Source organism: Gymnogyps californianus, chromosome 5 (genome assembly GCF_018139145.2).
Source record: "Gymnogyps californianus isolate 813 chromosome 5, ASM1813914v2, whole genome shotgun sequence".
Lineage (NCBI taxonomy): Eukaryota > Metazoa > Chordata > Aves > Accipitriformes > Cathartidae > Gymnogyps > Gymnogyps californianus.
The window spans coordinates 32,014,405-32,041,251 of NC_059475.1; the positions used below are offsets into that span (position 1 = coordinate 32,014,405).

The following is a 26,847-nucleotide window of genomic DNA, read 5'->3' on the forward strand; positions in this document are numbered from 1 at the left end:
CTTTACAAAAAGATACTCTTTAAGGGAAGGTTCATGAATGGTAGTAACCACAAACCTGCACCACCAGGTGAATGTAATCGAACAGCAATTACAGAAATTGCAGAAGCTACAGATGTTAAAGAACATAAAACCAAAAAAAAAGGGGGGGGGGGGGAGAGGTAACATTGACAATTAGAGAGGCCAGTAAATAATGTATTTTTTTTTCCAAGCCACAGAACCACAGAGGAGGAGGCACAACACCTCCACCAGCAGCAGCACTCCTCCAGAAGGCAGCCACGGTGTTTTCGGCAGCTCAGCTCAGCCACAGTCACAGCAGAAGCACCTGACCCACCCACCCACCCAGAAGCACCCACTATCCACATCTGTTTTTTAATCGAATACGCTCTGTATGCCAGAGATTTCCATTAGAGAGCAGAAAATTCTCTACTCTTATGCCAGGCTAAAAAGTTCAAATGTAAAAGGAGAATCTGTAACAGAAGCACAAAACCCATACACATTGCACATGAACAATGAACATTTCTTTTTAAGCAATTTCACAATCCAAATAGCATCTTCTGCTCTAGTCCATTTGAGTCATTGTTCATCACAGTCAGGAATACACAGGAACAAATCAATTCTTCACCTGCTCCCCTATATCCTTTAGGGCAGAACATGACTACTCTTCTAAATAAAAGCCTTGAAAAAAGCCTGTTCCAGCGATTCATTCAAATAAACTTGCCAGCAAAGGTTTACATTCCACCAGTTGAATGTAAAAATAAATAGTAACTATAAAACTTGAGGAAAAAATTAACATGTTGTTCTCTAGTTTTTCACAAAAATATTTGTATCAGACAACCGAAATGTTGCACAGCTCAGTGAGCTATACTAACAGGAGAGCTAGAAATCAGCGCTATTAGGTAGAAGTTATGGACTCCACCTGACATGTCATTCCTTTGAATATGTACATATAGGAACATGTCTTTAGCAAAAAAAAAAAAAAAAACAAAAAACAAACCAACGTTATTCTCTTATATTAAATAAGAGCAAACAAACTCGGTGACAAGTAATCATTCTGAGATACTGTCCACATTATTCCTATCTAAAAAAGCTTGCCTGCATGCCTGCAGTGAAAGCTAGCAAGCTTTATTTAAAATTTTTCAATTTCAAGATTAGCTTTAAAATGCACTGTCTTGAGAACACACGGACAAAGCTTCAAACTGTTTCACAAATAGGAAAATACTTCATGGAAAGGACCATCTCAGCTGTATTGTGGCCATTTGAATTACCCAACAGCAGATTTTTTTTCCCCATACATTTGGAGACCCATTTTGAAAATCTATAGGGTTATTATATGATGCCACTGACAGTGTCTACAAAGACCCTAAGGCAGGTCTTAAATTATTTTTATCCAATCCTAACAATATGACAGCATCATTACTACAAATGCGTGATGGTTAGCTTCCGATGGGATTACAAAAAGCATGGGAAAGAAAACATTAGTAATGCATCACATGAATTCAAACAATCTAGAGCAGCAACGTGGGGCACAAGCACAACTTTAACAAGTCCTGCTTATAAAAAAAAAAAAAAACCAGACATACCATAAGTGGCAGCTGATTTCAGAAACATCCTATTAAGGCCATACAGGGCCAGTCGAACCCTTTATAAAGCATGTATGAGCTGCTGGTGGGGGAGAGCTCTCCTCCCCCCTTTTTTTGAAGTGTTGGCTTTCTGCAGGATTGATCCCTCGCTTCAGCCACCCTGCAGCTGCACACATCTGTAAGTGGAGGAGGTGGGAAGGAGCAGCTGAGTTGGAGCAGGGGGAGGACAAAAGGAAGATGCACCCTTCCAGGGGCTGCATGGGCTCATGCCAGGCTGGGACAGCCACACCTCCCCACCCTGAGCTTTCAAGGAGAAAAATTCTCAATTCTGCTAGGAAAATACAGATCCGAGACACCTGAATGAAAAATCTCATCCCATTGGCTTTACTAGTTACTCCAGGCAACTATTCATTGCTTTGAGGATGACACCTGAACTTTAGCTAAATTTTTTTCAGTTTTTGAGGATAAACACCTGAACTTTAGCTAAAATTCTAATTTTATCAGGTACAAGCAAGCTTAAAATCTGTCAATACACTCCAAAGTTAGGTTCGGATGTAGTTTGACTCTTATTCCAAGAGATTCAGCAGAACCATTTCAAAAAACCTCAGCAGATCTAGTTACCACACATGGCAGTTTCCTTTTTTAGCATGACTGATGTAAGGGGAATTGAAGATGAGCTTCCACAGTCCTGATGTCCCATAGATGGGAGACAAATCAAATAAGCCCAGACTGGTGCACTCTGTTAATGGATCTTCTCCTGATCTGTGGCAAGTAATCTCATAATTCATATGTAAAACTGCTCTGCTGAACCAGGTTTTGAGGAAGGTCACAAATGGTTATCTAGTAGTTACATACAAGAACAATTTGCTGCCCAGTTTCAAACACTTGGAGAACACAGCATTATTGGCATGTTATACCAAAAGGTGTTTGAAATCCAGAATAAAGAGACTCACCATTCCATACATCACTTCAGTGTTTGGGTACAGAATAACTAGCAGTTGTAGTTTTGATTTGGTAAACAGAAAGGTCTTTTCTTGACAAGCGAATGTTTCCAAATCTGAAGACATGTATTTTTATGCTATTTCAGAGGGCACCACATACTTTGTAAGATGACCACCTAAAAGGACTTCCCCATCACCAGGGTCTCAACCACCACAGCCACATAAAACTGAAGTGCTAAGAAAACAGCACTCTGCTGCACAAGGAAGACACCACGCAGCAAACCCATATTCAGCACAGGATTGCAATCACCGTGTTCATACAGCACTCTAAGATGCACAGATTTTTAACGCATTTCTAAGAATTTTACAAACATTCTCTCCAGGTAGATTGGTTGCACACTGCATACCCCGAATAGCTGGTAAGATACCCTAGAAAAGTTGTCAATAACAACACAAAATTTACTCCAGAGGAGAAGGGACTCCTATCATGCTGCTCACTCAGTTCTTTCCTTACAACGCAACAGGGTCTCAATTTACTGTCTCAGGTTGCTTTCAAACACAAAAATATCTTGATCATAAGTATTCCTCCCACCTCCCTGGCTTTCTGAAATATTTTGGTATCAGTGAAGCACAAGTAAGGGTTCCTTTCCTCATATCTAGACTCTACACATGAAAAACTCTCCTATCACTATCCTCACCTGAAAACCCACCTGTTACTTGAGTGCACTTCTCCAGAGGGAAGTGTTTGCTTTTACCCAAAAGCATGTTCCTTGTGATCCCTGCACCAGGCTGCAAACACTGTTTCGCTGATGAGAAGATGGGAATATCAACACTGCACAAGGCTCTGAAGGAAAACTACCTTCACCAAACCACGCCACCAGGAGAGCGTGTCCTCACAGATTCAGTGCTTCGCCGCTCTTCTCACTCCAGCATGTCATTTAGTTTTGTGTTATACAAGTTACAGAAAATAAATCTTAATATGTTGCAAATCAAATCTTAACTAACTGTACACAGTAATTAGAGGAAAACTATTAGAGCCCATACAAAAGGACCATTTCAGGAAAAAGAAATAGCTGTAATTACGAACATTAGAGGTAAATAATGAATGTCACTGTACCTAAACAAAATAACCCTTCAAAATAAAGGTAACTTAAAACAACACCAAAAATCCCTTCAGATGAGTGATGTCATCACTCAACACAAGTCCTGAAACCCTTCCTCCCTGTGGCAGGCAGGGAGAGGAAGCGCCAGAGACACCTGTGAGGCTCTGGGGTGACCTTACCCTCCAAGCAAAACCAAGGTAAACTCTACTCCAAGTCAGTTCACACCAAGAAAAAACACGCTTAGTGTAATGGAAGACTAATTTGGCTGTATGGTAATGAACACAAAATAAATCTAGCTACTGAGAGAATATTATAGGAACTCTCCTCATAGATATTGTCTACCAGCATGTGTGTGCCATGTTTACACTTAATTTTCCACCAATTCAAATTCTGATTCACATTCACTAATTTGCCAACAATTGTGCCTAGATCTAGAAGCAAAGGGGAAGAAATGGGAGAACAGCAAGATGCTGAACCCTTTACTTGAAGAAATTACTGGCTAAAGCCTACTCTCTTTTTTCAGAATTTTTTGAGGACTGCAAAAAGTTTATAAATATGTCCTTATATTTGAGAAATACAACCTAAGGCTTTCAAACAATTTACCTTTAACTACAGTTGTTAATATTTTCTTAATCACGCTTATATTCACAGCACAAATACCACACTGCAGGACTCACAAAAGGATTTTTTTTTGCTGCTGTATTTTTGTTAGGTTCATTTCACATACCATCTGTTTCTCAGTAAAATACATACATAATGGGATATCTGCCTTAAAACAAGCTCTCAAGTAAAACGTTCTACCTTCCTCCTCCTTCCTTTCAGACCTTAGTTGGCAGATGGTCAAGAGGATGTTTATAGTAATAGAGGATGTTTATCAACCAACCTTCATAGGTCAAAGAGGCTGGTGCCTTAATAAAAACATTTGACAATGCCTTTTAGCAATCAAAGTACTGAACATGTAATGCGTTCAAGTAGTTCTATTAAAAAAATACTTGGAAAATACTGATCCCAAACTCACATCTGCAAAGCTGCCTTCTTACACCTATGTGGGTCTAAATCCCCAAAATACAACCTTCACTCAACCTCTGCCACATTTAAGCATTACTTTAATTCAGAGTAAGTCTCAACAACACTCATAAAGTAAACAGTCCCCAGTGACTTACGGGTTTGAGAACAAAATACTTATGAATTCCTGGTTGTCTTCATATTGCAATTTTGATTAAACATCCTTTTTCTTTTGAAGACAGAAAGTTTGGTAAACTTATTAACCAGGTCAGTCAGACTTGCATAAACTTTACCACACTAACCACAGAAAAACAGAAGCTATACTAGCATATTGGATTTGCATGGGTTACAGAAGACTGTTCAACATTACAGGCCAGGACTAATCCATATTCTATGTATAACTTCCTTAGTGGAGTCTTCAAGCATTTTTCCTTATCACCCTTTTGTGAAACAAGAATTATGCCATTTCAGAGAGACATAACCAAGTTAGGCAAGCTGAAGGTCAGAGGGTCTCTTGTTGGGCACACTCGGCCTCCTCAGGGACCACCCAAGGCAGCCAACCCACAGCCCAGTACCATACACTTCCATACACGCGAGTTAATTGTCACCACTATGGAACCAGACTCCATTTTGTGCTATTATTTATTGCATTTTAACAAGATTTCAGCTAGTCTTCCAATTACTCACTACTAGAAAGGGATCATGTTTTAAAAAACAAACAAACAAACAAAACCCACAAAAAACCCCAAAACAAACAAGCCAAACCAAACAAAAAACCAAAACAAAACGAAACCAGCCCACCACACACTAGGCCTGACTGCCCAAAAGGATACACTTGCTTAAGAAAGCACTTGGACACATACATCCAAGTGACACACAAAATGCTACTTTTGCCCTTCAGCGTTAAACTGTCAGAGGGTAATGCCATGCTTATGTCAGTCTGGAGGAGGTGGGAGCTGCAGAGGACAGGAGTCTTGGCTTTTCCCACTCTCCGCCCTTTCATGTGCTGTCACCAACAGCCAGCTGGTGACGTGGTGAACCAGATCAAGAGAGCCAACTCAACTGGAACCTGAAACGTCGTCTTTGGCAGGTTAGCTTTAACAAAAAGCAATTTCCAGTCAAGTTAGCTGAATGACTACCAGAATGCCCATGCTAGCAAGAGGCTACGTGGGAAAGTACAGAGGAGTACAATACCACAGTTTTTGGCAGTAACCGAGTCAGTTCAGGCTGGATTAAAATTGCTCAGGGAGCTGCAATATTAATCATCTACACTGCCACAAGTCATTTTCCAAAGCTTCTGTTCCTGTTGAGAATTTTTATTATCTTATGCCCAACAACACCTAAACCAGGATCTGGGTTTTCAAACAAGATCCTCTTCCATCACACCACCAGATACACCAGGGCCTAATTCAGCACATCTAACACATGGCCATTAAATCAGAGTCTAATAAAAGTGCATCTCACACAGATCAAGAGGACTATGATCCACATGAAACAATTAATACAGACATTGCTAGTTAAAACTTCAGGAGGGGGGTGGTAGTACCGGTTATAAAGGGTAAGTAAGCATTTGTCAGATTTGAGACAGTGCAATTGATTTTTTTTCTCCCCCTGTACTTTTTTTCTTTAAATCAGTAGATTCAAGTCCTGTAATATATGAACTAAGACTTACTATGCATTGAGCTGACCATTGACAAAGTGACCGCTCACAAAAATGTCTACTAAAGACTTTCACCTTTAAAAGATGTTAAACTATATTTTAGCTCCTAAAAACACCCCCAATATTGATTTATAAAATTTTTGTACATTTTTGTATGAATAATATTAATATACGTCTAAAAAGAAACTTCTAAATAACTTCTAAACTTAATATACTTCTAAAAGAAAAACATCCTATATAGAAAGCCATGAAATAATGATACAGGTGACATGTTCAGCAACTTTCAAATTGGATTATAAGCATAATTGTCACATGTATACGGCATACTAGTAGTATATATCTAATATATTTTGCTCTAGAGAACAAATTCATGTTTTTAAAACAAGGGAAATCAAAAGAGTATTAAGGATTTTTAATTGTCTGTGACCTAGCAAGGATAACTAGTATACTTCTCACTGGGTATCATTCTTACTGATTGAAATACCAGTAATTTCCCTGTAGACCAAAGCAGATCTTATCAAATGACTACTATGCCCTGAAGAGGCCATAAATTAATAATGGTATGCAGTGACTTGATACTGTATGAGGGGAGGAAGGTGGAAAAAGAATACACATGATGTCAACGAATTGCAATTTGCTTCTCAACAGTATGCTATCACCAATTTCACCAGCAATAGACAGATGAAACAGGTAAATGACTTGCAGGCTCCCATGTGAAGATACACCGCTCTTAAAAGAAAGTTTCCATGCAATTCACATCATGTCAACGCCCTACCATCTAGAAGACATCACTAGCTCTGAAGTTAGTGACACCACGTTACATCTTTTAAAGAGTGACTTGGCTTTACAAAGGGAAGCAAATTAATCTGTAAATTTTAAGCCTTGTAATATAAAGAATGGAAAGCATAGCTGCTGCAGTAACAAAGATACAGAAGGCCACCTAAGCAGCAGATGCACTTTATCAGGGAACCAAGAATCTGAAATCTGTTCCAAGGATCAAAATACATACACATACAGACACCTGTACAATTCTATACTCATCTGTGCTCCTAAAGAGAATGACAGATGAAGACAGACAAAATCAGGTATGCAGAAAACAAAACAAAAAATCAGCAAAAAAGCAATGTTTTCATATTTCAAAGTTACAGCAATACAGGATTGAGTTTAACAAGCATTTGAAAACATTCTGTAAGTACGCTCAGTAGAGGGCTCACATCAGTAAGAACCATTACTTATACTTGAGAAGTGACATGTATTTGAAGGAACTTGACTGTCATGTGCACCAAAAGAGAATATGATAGGTTTAGTTAAGAGAATTATTGGTGCTTCGGAAGAACAAAAGACATACCAGGACACCACAAACACTATGCATGTGAAGAAAATGCCGTATTTCTTAATTAGATGCAGTCACAGGGGAAGACCTGGAAGTGTAGCTTACATGGAAAACAGCCTCCCAAAGAATAAATTATCATGCAAGCTAACAGGTGTCAGAAAAAACCTTCAGCCTCCTGCATTACCTTACTCCAATGTTAGGTGCTCATAGCATCTTATTCCAGCAGGTCTGGCCAGAACAGAGGACTGGATTCCAGAAAACAGGCAGGGATTGTACGTCATTCGGATAGACGGGGCACTTTGGGGCATATTAACATGAGAGCTACTTTAAAGAAGCCATCTATGTAAAAACAGGGCATTCAAGACACTAAAAAAATCTCACCATTGTGACAGAAGTTACAAACCCAGAGTGATCAAGAAAAAAAGACGTTTCTTTTGGGTGCAAAGACTATAGCATATATAAAACAAACTGACCCTCAAATCTTTACGTTTTTCCTATTTTGTTGCTTATACTTTTAACACCTTTTTCCAAATGTTTCCTATCCAGTGCTTGATGATGAAAAAGCATTTGCTTTGTTCTAAGGGCAACAAATGCAGGGAGTTAGCATTAAGGACCTGTACAGAGCACAAGAAGATACCAGATGAACTTTGTAAACTCAATTGCAAACTTTGCCAAATAGATCCATGCACAATCTTCTGGTTGCATGCTGTTGGCAGGAAGAATGCTTGGCCTTCATGGCAATACGGAAGCTGCAGCTCAGCTGCGGTCTCAGTTCTTGCTGGAAGTGAAGCGTTCAGTACATCTTGTAGGAAGAGCACTATCTAATTTCACTGTTCTGGAACAGCAATGTTTCTTTCGGATACCTTTTGCTTACATTTGTAAACGCACCTATAAATATATTCATGCACAAGATGCTGACAAGTCAGTCCAGAAGTGGTGGATATTTGCATTTCAGATGCCCTAGACATTTCATTTACAGCTCTCATTTCCACCCTAATGCATTCCACATGGCCGTTGCTACCCGAGTCATTTATAGTAACCATGTTATTCTCACCACCTTTCAAACTATGGGTTGGTTAACTATCAGTTCACCCACTGACAAAATCAAGTTTCTTTCTACCTTATTCCATTTCTCACATCCAAAGAAATTTTTTATAAATAAAGGGGCTTTTATTTCCAGATTTTTATTTCATATAACTGAATCTACATTACATTGACTTAAATCCATGCTCATTTCTAGTTGTACCAGATTTCCTCAAATGTAAATAAAATGCACACTGCCATCTTCCTTTTTACCTACAGAATAAAAAAGAAACATTCAATAAGTGACTGATTTTTGGAGGGCATTGCAGGAGCTGGGGCTCATTTATACTGACTCTTTTGCCTTTTGGGGAGGTGAAAGAAGAGAAATTATTTGAATTCTCATGCAATCCAATCAGTTTTACTCAAATATGTGCACTAATACAGGCATTACTGTCACAGTAGGGAGAAAGGCTAAATATCAACAAAAAGTTAAATCACACAAGATTATTTTAGCATCAGGCTGACTGTGTCATTCTAATCTTTAATTAGAAATCTAAAAATCACATCAATTCAAAATGCATCCTTCTGCCATGCAGATAAAACAGATAATATTCCTAACCCCAAACTCCAAACAAAAAGGCACTAGAGAAGCTGGTGATCATGGTCTTTTCTCCCATAGGCTAAGCAGAAAAATCCTAGAACTAAAACAAAATACTAAAATCATAGCAGCAAATACTGGATTTGGTGGACTTTGCAAGCACCATAGCTGGATGTCAGATCTCAAGAGACTACAGGAACTGAACATGTAAGGTATGAATATATTAAAGCCTGTAGGAGTTGGACAAAGAAAGCAAACAGAAGTATTGTTTCTAGTAATGCAGAGATAATTGGGGAACTCCGGTAGACAACGGTAGTTAAGAAGTAAAGTTGCTTGTAACTTTACATATACTTTACTCAACATAACTAGAATCCCATGTTACCGTGGCATGCCACCCTGCCTGGCTTTACACATCTGCAGCAAGGCAAAGGTTGTGTTTACCAAAATTACTTCTAGTTGTGTGACACTGATATCCCTGCCTCTGAAGCTTTTATGCCTACCACATGCTGATCTTGCCATTACCAACCAAGCCAGTGGGGGGAATAATGCCTTGTAAGCCAAGCAGGAATTTGGAAACACTAACTTAAACATGTAACAGAGGAAAGAGACAAGAAGTGCATAGAAACAATTCTGCAAACCAAGCTCAAGGAAAAAATCTTATCCAGTCTCAAGGGGAATGCTAGAGTTTAGAGACGAAGTATTTGTACATTGCAATGTTTCTATAAATACCTTTCTTTTCAAAGTGTCTGATCTTTCTTTCCCTCCAACTTACAACATGCTACATGTTGTCACCTTAAGAGGTACTCTGAGCTCAGAGAAAAGAGGACAAGCCTGCAAAAAGGTTAAATTGGAACAAGTTGTGAAACAGTACATGGAGACAGCTACTTGCTACGTAAGTGTGAAGACTAAATCATAGGTAAGTCCTCCTGCTTTTAAGAAAGTGCTCTTAACAGGTACCCAAGAGCAATCATCACTTTTTTAACACGTGAGCTTTATAAAAGGTTAGATTTCCAGGTCTTGTGAGAAAGGGATAAGGGAAGAAGCTTTGCACTGAACTTCTGAAACAGGCAAACAACAACAAGAATTACACAGCATTCAGGTGTGAATATAAATTAAAGGCTGTTGCAGGTTTTTGGCTTTTGTGGCTGGAAGAACTGGTCACTCAGCTTACGCCAGATTAAAATTAAATAAAAGCTTCAGGTACACATAACTTCCTTGCTTTGCAACAAGGGAAGCCAGTGCCCCAAGAGGCTTGCCAGTTGTTCTTCACTGTCTCAATAATGTCTCAAAACCAGAACAGAACACAAGGTTTTAACAGTTCTCAAACTGGCTTCCAGAAACAAGACAAATTCAGGTTATTTTTTACCTCTGAAACCTTAGGTAACAATGCTACTTAACCCTTGACAAACTACTACTTTAAAACATAATAAAACCCAATTAAAAAAAAAAAAAAAACAAAACCAAAACCCACAGACCCTTGCAACACTCACGAATAATTTTACTTATGGGAATAGTCTTGCTGAAGTTAACTAGACTGTTCATAAATTAAGTGTCCTCATGTTGTTACAATCAGGAACTAACATTATCCTCAAGGCAGATATCTTTTCTTTGATAAAAAATGAACTTTAAGTAACTTCTCCATGAACTTAAAACAAGACATTTGGGGAAAAAAGAAAAAAAAAATATCCAAAATGGAACAAATTCTTGCAATATTCATCTGCTCATCCATTTATCTTGCACAAGTTGAGTCGTTCATTCTAAGCAAATACTAAAGGCGACCATAAAATTATCATATTGGGGTTTGAACACGTAAGTATCCACTAAGTAAAAAAAAAAAAAAAGCCAAACTCCTCCCAAAAAATACCTGTAACCCAACAGACAATAAGCAAAAAGATGTATACCTGACTTGAGAAAACTCTCATGAAGTTTTATTTTGCAAACCTGGTCACAGATGTTGTCTGGAGTACCTTTAACACATTCATTCATTCATTCCTAATACATTGTACTAGCTATTCCCTGTTTTTAATTCTAGTTAAGCTTTGGTGCTGACTGTTACAGTAAGATAACATTTCTGCTAAACTGTATAAAATGGAAAATATTTTAAATAATATAAAGAATTTTTTTTTCCCCTGTTTGGTCAAAGGAAAGCATCTTTGCTTTGGGTCAGCCCTAGAAAATTAGAATATTATAGAGTATTAGGAATTTAGAATGACTTCCAGATACTCTGCTCACAAAATTCTACCTATTCTCAAATAAAAAAGGTTGCTATTTTATAGCTAGAAATCAGATACTTTCAAGGTGAGTTTTTCCTCTTTTCTCCAACATTGCTTACATTGTACTACGCAATGGTGTTTAGTCCCACCTGACAAGAAGCAGTATCAGAGATGCAGCCAAAAGTGCATCTGCAGGACAGCGAAAGTCACATTCACAAAATTAACTACTTCAGGTAAACAGCAATGCATAAACAGGGGTGTGCAAGGAATAAAAGAAATATACTTATCAGCAACTGCACTGCAATGTTGTTTCTGCATTACCACTACCATGGAATACATAAACATCCATTCCTCGGTACTAATGACCTCTATATAATACATAAAAAATATTCCCAGGATGTCCCAATTCTGTATGCAGGCAGAGATTGCACAAGTTTTCTATAGAAATCTGAATGTTCTGTAGTAGGATTCAAACTGGTGAATCTACCAGAAACATTATCTGTAAGAAGATACTTTGAGCATAAAACCTACCTTTCCATTTTTTTATACTCTGTTTCTTTAAACCTAGAGCAGGAATGCAAAGTCTGTTTTTACTTGAAGGTGTATTTTCAATATAACCTGCCTCCAAATTTGAACATTAAAAGAAAAACACAATACACTGGTTTTAACTACTTCAATTAAAGCAGTAGTGGAAAATCCCATCCCAATCCTATTTTTTAATTAAAAAAACCAGAACAAAACAAAAAAACAGCTCAGGCATATTGCCTAGTTTTTCCTTTATAAGCATGAGGTTTTGGGAAAAAAATATTAGTAAGTAAACAAATTGAAAATTAAAAATTTACAGCGCAGTCCAAGGAAAATATCACCCTGTCTAAAAAACAGTGTATGGTAGGTCTCTCATGAGAGGCTAAAACCTTCTAACTTGTTTTGCCAATAGAAGAGCTCTTTTATAACTGTTAACCAACAAACAAAGCAAGTAACAACTCATCACTTCCCCATCCAAATCTCTCCTGGTTGACCTGAGAAACCCACTAGCTATACCAGGCCAAATGAGCAGCGCTCTTTATTGCTTGAAAACAACTTTCACATGCCTCTCAAGCAAGATTAAATTTATCAACAAAAAGCTCATTTTCAATGATGCCATGCTGCTATTAGTCCCAAGTGTATGCTCAGAGATAAGTATAGGTCCACTATTGTGGCATAAGAAGGGCTAATGCAGCCCCACCAGAACCACCAGGGCAGCTATTTGCTCTGGCTCATGTATGGCACAGCTGCACCTCTCCCTCTTTTCTCCTAGCTGGCAGCTACACCCAGCCCTGTATAAATAAGATTCAGCTGAATGCCACTGTAGTTAATATTTTCAGGTTTGGGTTTCCGTTTTTGTTTTGGTTTTTTTTTTTCCTGATAATTGATTTGAGATTTTGCATTTGTAGACGATAACTGCAGTTTCCTTTTCGGTCCTACAGTCCAGGCAGCTAAGGGTAAAAACAGATGAGCTAGGAGATATTCTTCTATTCTAAGATAATCTAATGAAACATCATGAGTGGGAGTTATAAACCCCTGATACTCCCTCAGCATACACCCTGGGTGTGTCCATCACATCAATCAGACCTGGCACTCCCTATGGTTGCAGTTCTGATGTGAAATTCAAGAGCAAAATTGTTGTGGTTGGACAGAAATGAGGCAAGAGAGACTGCCATCTTCATTTTTCTTGCCTCACCCTTGGAAGATTTTGGAGCAGTGACAGAGCTGTAGGAAGTGGTGCATGAGTGCTCCTAACTGCATCATGCAAAGTTCCCTCTGGTGGAACATGCAAGGCACACTCAGACAGATCTCATATTAATTGTTTTTGTATATTCAGGCCTTGATTTTCAAATAGCCAGAATTTCATTCAGGTCATACCCTGTCACTTAGCATGGAACCTATTCACAGCATGTTTTAGAGTAAACAGATGAGTCACTGAAATCATCATGTTCCTTGAGATCGTCGTGAATTTCAAATTCCCTTCCTGTTCATGAGCAAAAGCAAACAGGTTAGAGATTAATAAATATAACTGTTTGACCACAAATAAACCCATGCCTAGATATCAAGTACCTGTATTTCACTCTCCTTTTAAAAAGGAAGCAGATCTCTCTCAGAATGGAGATTTAAATACATGTTAAAAGATGACTGCTGCAATCCTTCTAATATCCTTTACGTCAAAATACTTAAATCAGTATCTACATAAGAATTCTAGTGATCAAACTACAAAAATGCAACTAATGGAAATAAGCCAATAGATTTGGATTGTGATAACCCAAAAAGTGGGCTAGTTAGTGCAGAAAACTAGCTTGAAGCCTCCACCAACTTCAGATTCTTTCCATGCACCCTCATACTATGGATGATTTTAACTGGGGTATCACTTAGGATTTTGTCCCTAATTCCAAGAAATCCTGCTCTTCTCCATTTAGGACTAACCTAAAATGTGACCTTATTTTGTTCATACTCACATTACTATGACCATTCGGCTGTACTATTGTAGATTTCCTTCTTCCGCATGCATTTCTGCATCCCTCTGAAGAAGCCTTACAGAGCAGTCTCTATTCCCGCCTATACTATTGCATTGTTGTATCCCTTATAACAAATGGTAAGTAAGAATACACACCTGGAGAAAAAAGCACACATAGATGGCAGAGGAAACAGCAACAAGACATGCCTTTCATCAAAAAGAATGGCAAAATGCTTGAAAGTGACAGAACTCATTTAGAAAAGGAGCTACAATAAGGCCAACTTCTAAGGCATACAGACAAACTGGGTTTGGAGATACTAAAGAAAAGGGGTGGAGGTTTTGTGTTTTGGTCTTGAAGAGCTTAAACATCATATGGCTTTAGTTGTTTCAATCAGATACTAGCAAAATTGTCAATGAACCAACAGGTCAGTCCAGCCCCCAACCCCAGCACATATCTAAATGAGTGTTTCAATGGTATTATCAAACTTTAGCCCACAAATAATTAATCTGCAGACCAAACATACAGCCCATCCATAACAAAAAAAAGACAAAAAATTTTGAAATGCCAAGTGTACAAAGATATGTTTCCATGAGACAGGGACATTCTGTAACGAGGATACCACAGGGCAGCCCATCACAAGAGACCTAACATTTTGATTTGCAATTGCTTTCATTTGTACTTCAGAACCTGAAGATTTCTGAATATTTCCTAGAAAGAAGTTTTGCCAAAACGGGAAATCCAATGCAATGGCTCTATTTTAAAATGCATCCTAATCAAAAAACTAAAACACCCTGGAACTAACACACATTTTCGGGGGGGGGGGGGGGGGGGGGGCGGGAAATTGCACATTTCTTTTTCAATTGCATATCTGACACTAACAAGAAAGACTGCAAGAAGCCTTGACAGTAAGAAACTCACTGAAAAGGGGGGAGAATCAACAGTTTCAGAACTGCCACGTTTGGAAAATGACAGAAAACATCTCGGAGGGAAGAAATCAAACTGAGGACTATTTTAAATATCAGACATCCCATTTTTATGAAAAGATGTATCAAACAGATATTTTTACCTACTACATGATGAATTAACATTTAAAGACTTAATTACAAGCAAAAACTCTTTAAAATGACTGTCTGCATCTCTGGCTTCCGAAGTTATATGAATGGATGGGAACACAATGCCCAGTCTTACAAGCTTAACATGTATCCACATCTATAAAATCTGGATTATGGAAACTTTTGCAATACCTGAGTTAAACAGAACACTTTAGAGCTTTGCCTCAGTCACCTGTAAAAGACAGGCTCCAGAAATGATGTAAAGGTATGATTAAACCTTCTCAGTTACAGACAGACAGGTTCTTTCAGCTTGTAACCAAGGTTTGAATCTGGGCTTGGACACCCACATCTGGTCACACAGGGGATGTGCTCCTTCTTATTACTTAAGTTTCAAAGTTTCAGAGTGCCACGTGTTTCCTGGACTACAATTTCTTTTCCCCATAATATTAGCTAATAGCTCCCTAGAAATACCAGCATAAAATTTTCTGCCAAATTAAATATTGTTCTCCAGCTTAACAGCTTCCTTTCTCTTGGAATATCTCTTGGCAGTTACGGTTGACACGGTCACATTTACACACCTCTGGAAGCTAGACAGTCTTCACTACTCCCCTCTTGCAAAAGGTAACAAGAGCAAGGGCTCCAATTTACACACTAAACATGGCAACATAAATTGAAGATTCAGATGGGAGTTTTGGCATTAGGCTAAGGTTAAGAATGGCTTTTTGATGGGGCAGTCTCAACCTGATTATTGTAAAAATCACACAACTGGATGCATGTCAAATAACAGGAGGATTTGACAATTTATTACAAGTCCTTTTTCTAACCAACAGACAATCCAAGATGGGCAGGAACATCCAGTTTACTCATTCAACAACAAAGTGCAACCCAAAGAAAGAAGCACGTCCTACTGAAATTGGTCTCAGAGTACTTTGCTGGGACACAAGAAGAAAGTCAGTTACTGGGAGTTCACAGCTAGAGTGCTATGGTTTCCCACATGCACGGTCTCAGGCAATGTACAAGCATGCCCAGACCACCAAGCCAGAATACAAACTTAGAAACTTACTACTGCTCAAGAGCCCCTTTTATTTTTATGTAAAGGGAAGCATACCACTACTACATCAAGACAGAAACAGATCATCTTTTTTCTTTTTATTACTTTAAATAGTAGGCATTCCTGCCCTCCTGCAACTACTAAATTACCAAATGCTGGGAGCAATCATCCAAGGAGTAGCATGGTATTAGGACAATGACACTTTCCACATAAGTATGTTTAGACCAAAGTTGAGGAAACATTCAGTGAATAATTAAGCATATGATTTTTGACATAAACAGTCTTAATTTTGACTAGCTGCTCCATCTCTCTTAATAAGAGAGCCAAGCATCCAGGAAAGTTTCTAGATACAGTCAGGTGTTAAGTATCAAAGGGGGAAAGAGGAGTAGTAAATTGGGTAACTATGAATAAAACAAAACATGTAGCCTACATTTTCATATAATAAATATCACATATGTCTTACCAAAAGTAAGGACAATATGAGGTCATAAAGAATGAAATGAGTGGTTCAGGTGAAGTGGAAGGAGCGCTAAAGCACAAATAATCCTTAACTTTGATAAGTCATTCCACAGGTAATCAATAGTCAATTACTTATTTCAGTTCTCCATTGGGTCTTTCCATCTGTGCATTGCTTTGTAGATAAAGTATCTGCTGTGACTTTCATTCCCAGCACTGAGCAAACCAATGAACTCTGAAGTTCGGTCCTGGCTACCTTCTCCACAACTACAGTGCATCCAAAGGTCTTCCAAACCTACGTCCCAACACAAGACACCACAGAGGTCCAGTGCCAGTCAGTTCTTATAGACCCCAAGAATCCAGAAGCCTTCATTACTCACGCAGAAACAAAATGCCAAAATGAATCCAGAGCAACTTGTTTACTGGACACACTGCTACAGGCTGCCTAAAGAGTTTGTAGAAACTCCACCCTTGGAAATAGTCAATACTTATCTGGAAAAAGTCCTGAGCAACCTGGATAAACTTCATCCTGGCATTGGACTACATGACTTCTAGTGGTTCCTTCAAACCATTATTCTTTTAACATCTTAAACATACTCAATTTTTAATGTCCCCATGATAGAAATATATTTCCAACAACCAAGTCTTTCTTTATACTAGCCAGACTATTAGCACACTCACATGTAACTACACTTAATAATCCACTAGATTTTCTTCTGTCAACACTTTAAAAAATGCAAATTAGACTACAACAACCAAAACAGTCCAAAGTTTATCGCTACAGTCATTAGTTATGAGTCTTACCATATCAATGGATTTTCCTAGCTTAGACTTACTGCATTACTAACAGATACTTTCCTCATTAGACAGCACCAGTATACATCAGAAAGGCAAGAGCAACATTAGATCCGATTTAATTAATATAAAATGTTGGACAACAGATGAACAGACAAGAAGAAAATCTAGATCCAAGACTTCTCATTTTCAGGCTCAAGTCTTCTGATTTCAATCATAACTAATTAGAAAAGCAACCATTCCTAAATAATTTTCTCCACATTCACTGTATTATAATTTTTCATTACCAATGAAGCATGCATTTGTAACGTGCAAAAAAGAAAAAAGACCAAAACAATTCTGGAAATATGACTTATGCACTTAAGTTGTATGCCAAATGTGTATTTTACTTCAGTGCCAAATCACAATACTATTTCAAGATGCAACTATGAATAAAACTCTCTCTTTGCCTTGAGGTGTCACATTTACTACGACCATACACTTCAGCTTTAAGCCATACAAAATTACATTCAAACTGCGAATTCATGGGAATAGCCCATCCCAGAAGGAAAACATGTTTTGTCAGTACTTGCTCTTCCTCTTAGATCGGATCAGTTTAGTTGCTGTCAAACCTGAAATAGTCTTCTAGCAGGAGGAGAGAGCTGACCATTTTGTTTCCCTACTCCCAGTAACAGGAAGAAAAACTGTCCATATTCCAGCTTGTGTAAGTTTCCTCCAAGCAATTAAAATTTTAATTTAACTTTAGTACTACTGAGAAGATCCATGCACTGTTGCACAAAAACTGGATCATTACCTTGAGTTTTACACTTAAAATCAAGCATAGCTGCTTATAAACCAAGAAAGACCTAACCTTTTGAACAATCACTGCATTAATGAAACCTGTACTAACATAACTCATCTCTATCTAGGTACTTGCATGCTTTACAGAAAGAGCCATAATTTCTGATTTATTTTACTTTTATAATATATATAACATAATAATCAAGTGTGTGTGCATATACATATCTCTCTCTTGCAGAAGAAAGAAAAAAAAATATATCTTCCTACCCCCAGAATCAAAACTTTACTCACTAGAACAGCAAACATAGCCAGGGAGAGTTATGCAAGGCTTTTAAGTTAGGCAAAAAGTATCTTAACCACTAAAAAGAAAACAACAGAAAGCGAAGCCATGTGACATTTTGAAGAGTATCCATTCTGAGGATCCTAAGAGCACAGCTATGGTGTTCTCTCTCTAAGCAGGAAGGGAAGACCAGAAGAGAGACAAGACCAACATAATGAAGATTTAGGAATAACAACAGTTTCAGAAGCAGGAAGGTACATAGTGGATTTTGGAGATAGTCTGAAGAGAAAATGTTCCCCCATCTGTGATTCCAAGTACATTAGCTTGTGGCATGCCTTTTTATTTCTAGTGTCTCTTCCCAACACATAGCCTGGAGAACTAGGCTCTCCAGGCTTTAGAAAACAGAAATAAAAAGCACACTATTAGGGGTCCTCCTATATACCCAGAGAATGGCACAGCCATCTTAAAGCACAAATTCCATAGTATAATTGATGCTTCCAGCCATCAAGAGCAGCACGGAATTTCACCTTCCATTTCATGTACCACAGTTTCCTGTGTCTAATTACTACCTCTCTCCCCTTCCATGGCATAACCATTTATGGCCTGAACGTTGGGCACGTATGTATTTAAAAGGCACTGGTGCTGAAGGCGTATGGGAAAAAAAAGCTTATATTATGCCTTTAAGTATGATATCACTTCTTCAAGCTCCAAATTAATATGACTGCTTCCCCTTTTAAAAATAGACTTATTTTCCAATTTCAAATGAATTAGTGAAACCAATGAATCTCTTATTTGAAAAAAGTTAAATTACTTTTACTGTATAAACTCTTGTTCCCATGGGTATGAGAGAAAAATACATTAAATGGCCATTTCATTCAGCATTTCTACCTTCACCATTAAAGCACAGAATAGAAAGAGCAAGGATAACGTGTTATTCGAGAACCGCCTTTTTATGGAGCTTTTGGTTCAAGGAGGGATTTCCTTCATGCATTCTATTTTTAAAAATCCGTGAAACAGGGCTGAAGAGCCAGCTAATCTTATTTCTTTCAGATGTCAGTTCAGAAATAAGAGGAAAGATTTGCTTTCAACTTTGAGCAGCTTAGCTTGCAGGTCCCTCCCCAAGAGAGGCTTGGCTATTACTCAAATCCAGCCAGCCGCAACGAAGTGCCCAACTCCCCCTCAATGTGCCGATGAAACCCAAGAAATGCATTATATAATCACACTGGCAAACACCAGAAGAAGGATGTGTGAACGCATAAATACAGTACATCACAATTCTCTTTTCTGGCGAGCTACAAAGTCTCATGTAACAAGTTATGCCACCTGACTGTCTAAAGGCAGTCTGTCTTCAGCCATTCAGATGGTAAATTAATGCTTTGACATGCCATACCATACAGATTTCCACAAAAAAACCCACCACTCTCAAGATGATTTAGACAGGAAAGCGTACAAGAGTTGTGTCTGAATAGTCACAGAGCAATTAAGGAATGTGAACACCATGCTCAGGAACAGCAGCTACACGAAATACAGGGTGTAGCATAAAGGTGTTTAATTTTATTGTGAAACACGGTACTTAGATTTCTGGAATAAGAGTATCAAAATGTTCTTCAAAGCACATAAAATTTCCCCGTGACTATGATTTTAAAGCATACATAGTAAGAATTAAACACTATTAAATACTTCTATTACTATAGCGCATAACAGATTAAATCAAAACAGGGACTACTTTGTATTAGGTGCAGCAAAAACAAAGCCAGTTCCTGAGATAATTACCTAAACTACTTGTCGTACTGTGAGCATTAGGCAATTAATACTGAAACTGTGTTGTCTCTGCCAGAGGGAAAGATGCCATATAGTTAAGGATGTACAAGTTCATTTTCTATTGTGCAATGCCTTGTTTGGATTGCTTGTTTCTATCTGATCTGCAAAAATTCTGTCAAGTTATCATTTAATTATGCAGTACGCAAATCATCCTATGTTTCAGTTGGTTTAAGCTGTTGCAGTCAGAGCACAGGAATTCATCGTCTCCCTAGTAACACACACCTGATCCACAAAAGACTCAGACTCAGGCACAGCAACACAGGCAGGCAAAAGCAATTTCTGGATGTGACTTTAAAAAGACCTTACCTACCAGTGAAGGAAATCTGCTCCAAACGACTAAATTCATAGCCTCAGGCTTTTAAGCCCCCTCCACTCCAGCAATGTTCAGAAGTGTTTTCCACCAACCTAAGCCAAACTACTGCAGCCATCCTTGCTTGATGATGGTAAAACCAAATCAAACCAACTTTGTAATCACACCAGAAGCAGTGTTACAAAGGAAGTTACCTGGGGCTAACTCAAGGCATCCCTGAGAGCTACCTCACCACACTATGACCTGGTGGTCCTCAAGCACCACTGCCTGAATGGACCACGTTGCAGGACAGTGCCATCCTCTGCCCTGGCTGTTAAGCATCACCGCAGCTTCAGCTCACAGCCCAATTCCCATACCAGCAGCAGTCGCTGACCTCATTTTCCCTTTGAGGACGACCCCTGGATAAATACCGACAAATATTGCTGCTAACATCCGGGCAGAACATTCAAGTCCTTAATGTCTCCTGACTACACTGAAAGTTAATTGTGGGGAGGGGAACAGGAAAATCAGTCCAGGGTCATCATGAGATCAAATGCCACGCAACTCCTCATACTGCCTGAAGGTGAACTTCTTCAAAGCTAACATTTCCCCAGAAAAGATAAGATGCAGCAGGACTGCAATACAGTCAATACATCCAACAGTCCTCAGAAGGGACAGCACCTATTTCTGCACATGTAGTTTGAAAAAGAACGGGAACAAGAAATACAGAAAAAGTTCAGATGATTCTGCTTTGCTGTTGGGAAGCCTCACACTCAAGCAGCACAGGCTCCTTCTAAACTCCCTAGCAAAACAGATGTTGCTAAGGGATTTTTTTTATACGCAAATATCTCAGCTTTAATCAATCAGTTACAACAGATTTTCTAGTCAAACTCTGTTCTAAAACTCAAAATTTGAGCCTTTTTTTCAAGAAACAAGAAAGCTGTTCTTTCATCATCCAGCCAATTAACAGAACTGTATTTTTTTCTTAGAAAGGCAAAAAAGAAAAAAATTATTTCTTTCCCAACAACTGGTATACAATTTCTCAGCAAGGCTTCCTCAATTCAACTCTATTATTCTAACTCAGGTGTGGGGTTTTTTTTCCCCCGAAAAGGGTGCAGCAGAGTAGCTGTGAAAGGCAAGATATTGATTATGACCACCACTCATGATGTGAAAAATTAACTGTCAGGAGAACATTTAATGAATTAGTTCTGCAAACACATGAAAAATGCTCTTTCAACTCCAATACTCTGAGCATTTACAACCCCCTAAAATTATCCCAAGGGCCAAATTACTTTACAAAATTAATTAGTGAAAAATCCCAGTGAACCGATTTTCAAATGTATGCTAGAATTATAAAGCACATTTTTTTCCCTTCTGCTATCAGTAGCAGCTGTCCTATTTATCTTTCAGACTTTTTACTCCACACTGGGACTGTTTACACAAAAACTTTGACAGAAGTGGGAGAATGTATTTTTAAGAAGCTAAAAAAAAGACTACATGCTTTAACAGTTTAAGATAAGCATCAGAAAATAACCTTTAAAAAGAGCTATATAACTTTCATATTGTTTTGAGCTTATCCCCATAAACACTGTTGGCTAATTCCATTTAACTAGAGAAAGCCAGGTTACCCTCCAGGAAAATAACAGATTAGCCTACGCTTACACAAAGTGATTCTTTGAACTTTTAAATATATATATTTCGTCTCCACATAGACTTCCCCTCCCTGCCGCCATCTCCCACACAGCCCCCCTCTATACAGCTCTATTGCCTGGCAAATAAGACACAAAAATAATGCCCAGCTGGCAGTCATTTGGCCACGTGATAGCGCATGAAACAACAGGCAATCAAAGTACTAGTGAAATAGTTTAATACTGCTGCAGCGCAGTTTTCACACGCCATCTCAGAGTTACACAAAATACTCTGCTGGCCCTGGTGCCATGAAGACAGGTGGCATTTCCTTGAAGTTATGGCATATTATATATATATAAAATATATATAAAAACTAGCAAGATTTAGCAGTATTCGGATATTTGTGAACAGTAACAACTGAAGCAAACAAAGATAACATTAGATCCCTGAGTTTTCAAGCTCCCATCACAACAGAGAACTGCGATTCCCTCCTCTCACAGCAGCTTCAGCACTCATTTCTACCACTCTCTTCCCCTGGAAAAGACATTCAAAAACCCATCTGAATGAAATATCATCAGTTAAATACACACACACACCCCCCCAACGGATGAAGTCAGATTAATTCAAGCCACATTACCTAACAGTTTGCTATCGCCACAAGCCGTAACCTGACGGACAACTTATTTCCCCTCCACACCCCATCCTTCTGTGTTACCTCTCTACCAGCTTAGCTGACCCACACAGTGTCAAGTCAGACACAGGCTAATGTCGTGAGAAGGGAGGAATGAGGAAAGATGAGGTACTGGAGAAGTAGTTATGGAGGGGTTTTCTTTCATTATGGGGTTTGTTACTTATAGATAACAGATATATATTGGCCCCTCTGATATCACTTACAAGTAAAACCTGACAGACTCCATGAAGCGCATAACCCATAAAGAAAAATGGAACCAACATAGATGATTATGCTCACACACACAGGGTTAAAAAAAGGCTTTATAAAAAAGCAAGCAGCAATGGTTTTCAAAGTAGAAAGTTAACACTGCACAAGCCCAACTTCCATAGGTTTGTTTTTTTTGTTTTGATAGGTCATCTTTAAAATCAGAAAGTTTCTGACTTTCAGGGGGCACAAATGCAATGTTTCCCAGACTCTGCTGAGTCTCAGGCTTTTGTTCTGATAGTAGTAGCTACAACTGACTAGCACTCAGGGCTTGGGGTTTAATAAAAAGAGATTCATTTATTAAAAGATGACAATATTACCTTTCAATGTCAAAAAAAGGGCAAAAGACTACAGGACGAAATAAAAAGAAGTAATGAATTTTCCAAGTGGGCCCAAGAAAGTTTCTAACAGTGAGGAGGAAAACTGGCGTGTTAAAATTGTATCAATACTACCCATGGCGCTCATGAGGAAAAGCTAATCTTTCCCTGTTAACATGTAACAAAGATTTCATTTTTAAAAAGCCTGTTTGGTGTTATTTGGTACACATGAATTTTGGCCTATGAAATCCTCAAGTTTACAAGGAAGCATGCCTTTCAGTATAAACAATTCAGTTTTAAAACCTTATGACATTTCATCATTATACAAGAAGTGTTAAACCTTCTGCTGCATCTTACTGGTTTTATTCCCTGGTCGTATAGCATTGCCCCAGGACATCACTACTGCCCAAACTGAAGTTTGTTGTCTTTTATCAAGTACCTGATGCACACAGAGTTCATTTTCTCCTACCATTTTATCAAATATATTGCTTAAGTTGAACTTCATGAAGGGAAAAAAGTGCAAATATTCTAAAGCAAATTTTACCTTAAAGTTGCTAAGACTGTGAATAATTTTCACACGATATTGTATTTTCTGTCCATTGTCTTACTTCCGCTTAACCTGGACTTATCCCATCCGAAAATAATTGTAACTCATTTGTTTTTAGTGTGGTACACAATCATTTTGTTATGCTAACATCAACTAGACTTAAGCAATATTGACTATGTTAATTGACGAAACTCAACACTTAAATTACAGCACTGTATCTGTTAGTTAACTAAAACCTGATATGAAAACTTTTTTTGGTTTTGTTTGTTTACCAGAAAAGGAAAAAAGCATGGAGCAAGGAAGCCAAAAATTACAATGTAAATGAACAGGTCGATAAAATATTTTAATTTCACATAATTTATTACTATTACAGTTTAAAAAAAAATACCAAGAGTCAGGGAGAAGGTAGAAAGCTAACCCAATGAAATGGTAAGTGACAAACTTCTAATTGTCTCTTGGCCACCAGGCTCTGAACTTTGGCACCACTGACAATTGTACAATGACTTGAAATAAGAGTTGGTAATTACTGTTGGTCTCTGTATACAAAAAATCCAACATATCAGCCAAATCTTTCAAGAATGAATATGCCTTTTGTTTTCTGTAATTACTGTAAACATTGTCCTGCCACTGACCAAGATTTCCTCACTACAGAAAAGGTATGTATTTTCACAACAGAGCACTCTGCTTTTCAGTTCCACCAGGAGTGGACTGAGTCCATCACAGCTGAATGTACTGATCATTAAGAAAAAGCAGTCCACATCCTACTGCAACAAAGAATAAATTTTAAATGGATTAAAATGTGAATCTACCCCGGAATACTTTTCACCTCCACCTGAAAGAAATCTACAACCGTCTCTCTCTCAACCCATTAACCGTGCAGGCAATAAGAATGATAGCATAGCAGAAACAGCAGGTCTTGGCACTCTGTTAACTAATATAATGGACAGGTTTTAAGGAAGATTTGGAGTTCATTCAAGAGAAAAAACCCTGTTGCTGCTGTTGCCCTGTTGTCACAACCTGAAAGAAAGAGATTCTGAACATAAAGCCTTCTTTACAACAGTTCAAGCCATACCTTTACGGTCTAGTTTACCTCCACTTTCCTCATACTCTCTTCCTTTTTGTTGCATTTTCCACTTAATTTTTTGCAGTTACTTGAAAATTCTTGTTTCACCACTCCTATTTTCCTTGTTAAGAGAAATGTTTATTCCACACTCTATGTGTTGGACTTTATATATTCCAAACAAGCATAAAGGTGTCTTACGTCTTTTTCATACCATAAAGGCCCACAGAAGTAATGCCAGATACGTAAAACATAATGGAGTCTTATCTTCTGAAAAAAAGTGTAATGGTATCTCTCTCAGTTAAATGGTGTCTCCTGCATGCTAAATTAGTTTTCAACAATTTTAAGTGCTATTAACACTCTGAAGAAAGAGTGCAGACAAACCTAAAACGCCAATGAAACATTTTCACACTTGTACATAAGTCTAATCCTGTAATTCAGATTTTTGTGAACTAAATCACATGGCCAAAATACAATCTACAACTGCCTACTGGCCTCTGCTTCAACCACAATACATGTTTAGATTACAGGATTTCTACCCTTACCCAAACCCCCTCTGAGCAACAGCCTGTGAAACTGCCACTGTAATGGAGCTGAATGTTTAGCAACTAAACCAAAATGCATTTCACTTCAGACAAAGAAAATTTTAATGTGCTAAGGAAGAAGGTGAAGGGTTGGTTTTGGGTTTTTTTCTTTTTTCCCCAAGAGGTTCATATACTTGAGCTGCTTCTTTCTTCACCCACTACAAAGGCATTGTTTAAATACAGTATAAAAAGTAATATTGCTGTGTGTTTCTCAAGAACACAAAGGCAAATTTCTTGGAGAAAGCAAGAATTCATTGTGCAGTGGCACCAACTCAGGATTTAAAAAGATTAAAAACAAGACCTTTTGGGAATAAGTTAATATTTCTACCAAAGCAACCAGTTCCTTCTCTCAAACTACACTGATGACAAAACTCCCATAAAATTGATGGTTCTTCATTATTACTGTTTTTCATTATATTCCAGCATTACTACTGAGAAACAATGCTAGCATGCACATTAAATGCTTGCTAGCACCTACATTCAGCTGACAAACCACGTTATTTCTCTGGCAGAACTCTTGCTGAGGGAAGTACTCCATGGTCAGCACCTTGGTAGGTAAGTTTCTAACTTCTCCCACTGGCTTTTGCCTCCAGCATATTATTTGCACCTACTAGGCTCCCTTTTCGTTTTTTAATACTAAAAAATTAGAAATAAAAGTTCTTCAAGAGGAATTCCACCTAGTGCTTTTATTTCAGATGGCACATTTAACAAATCCACTTCACTGCCCTGTGGCACGTGATGGATGGCAGAGCAGCCATCTCCACTTGTCTGCTGCTTTTCTGCTGGCAAGCTTCTGCAGTACAGTGCCCTTGGCCCTCCCAAGCAAGTCTTTCCACCGCATCCCCAAGAAGTTTCCTACCAAATCCCAGCCCAGGTTCTGTCATCCACAGCTGCCAGAGATACCTCCTCAGATCAGCCTGCTCAGGAACTCCTTTTCTGTTGCAAAAAAAAAAAAAAAAAAAAGAAAAAAAGCTGGGTGAATGTTAAAGGCAAAAGTGACTAAAAAACTCCAGCCAAGAGGTTACCATGGTAAATTAAATCAGAAAAAAACGGGGGGGGGTGGGGGTGGGGGGTGGGTATGGAATCGATGTCTGAGGTTCAAAACCAATATCTACTCAATTTTCAACTTAGAGGGGCAGAGTGTTGCTCTACAGTTGTATGAAGTTAAGCAACCAGTACTAAAAAGCCTGCAAACAAATAATTTCACCAGTTACTGGTGCCTTCTGGTACCTTTAAAAAAGGAAGAAAAAAAAGGGAGGGAAGCAGTAAGTTTTCATGGCTTGAGTTGCTATATACCAGCTGCA

The 26,847-nt window shown here is 38.3% G+C and overlaps 1 protein-coding gene across 4 annotated transcripts in view; it reads right to left on the minus strand.

Moving 5' to 3' along the window:
- SIPA1L1 (signal induced proliferation associated 1 like 1) overlaps nucleotides 1–26,847 on the minus strand; it is a 228,730-nt gene that overhangs the window by 163,802 nt on the left and 38,081 nt on the right. For 3 of the 4 annotated variants that reach the window (XM_050897053.1, XM_050897056.1, XM_050897054.1), the window contains one exon: nucleotides 26,403–26,479. The exons of the other annotated variant lie outside the window; for it this stretch is intronic. The gene's annotated coding sequence lies outside the window, so the exon portion shown is untranslated. The remainder of the gene's footprint in view (nucleotides 1–26,402; nucleotides 26,480–26,847) is intronic. 4 annotated transcript variants of the gene reach the window in all.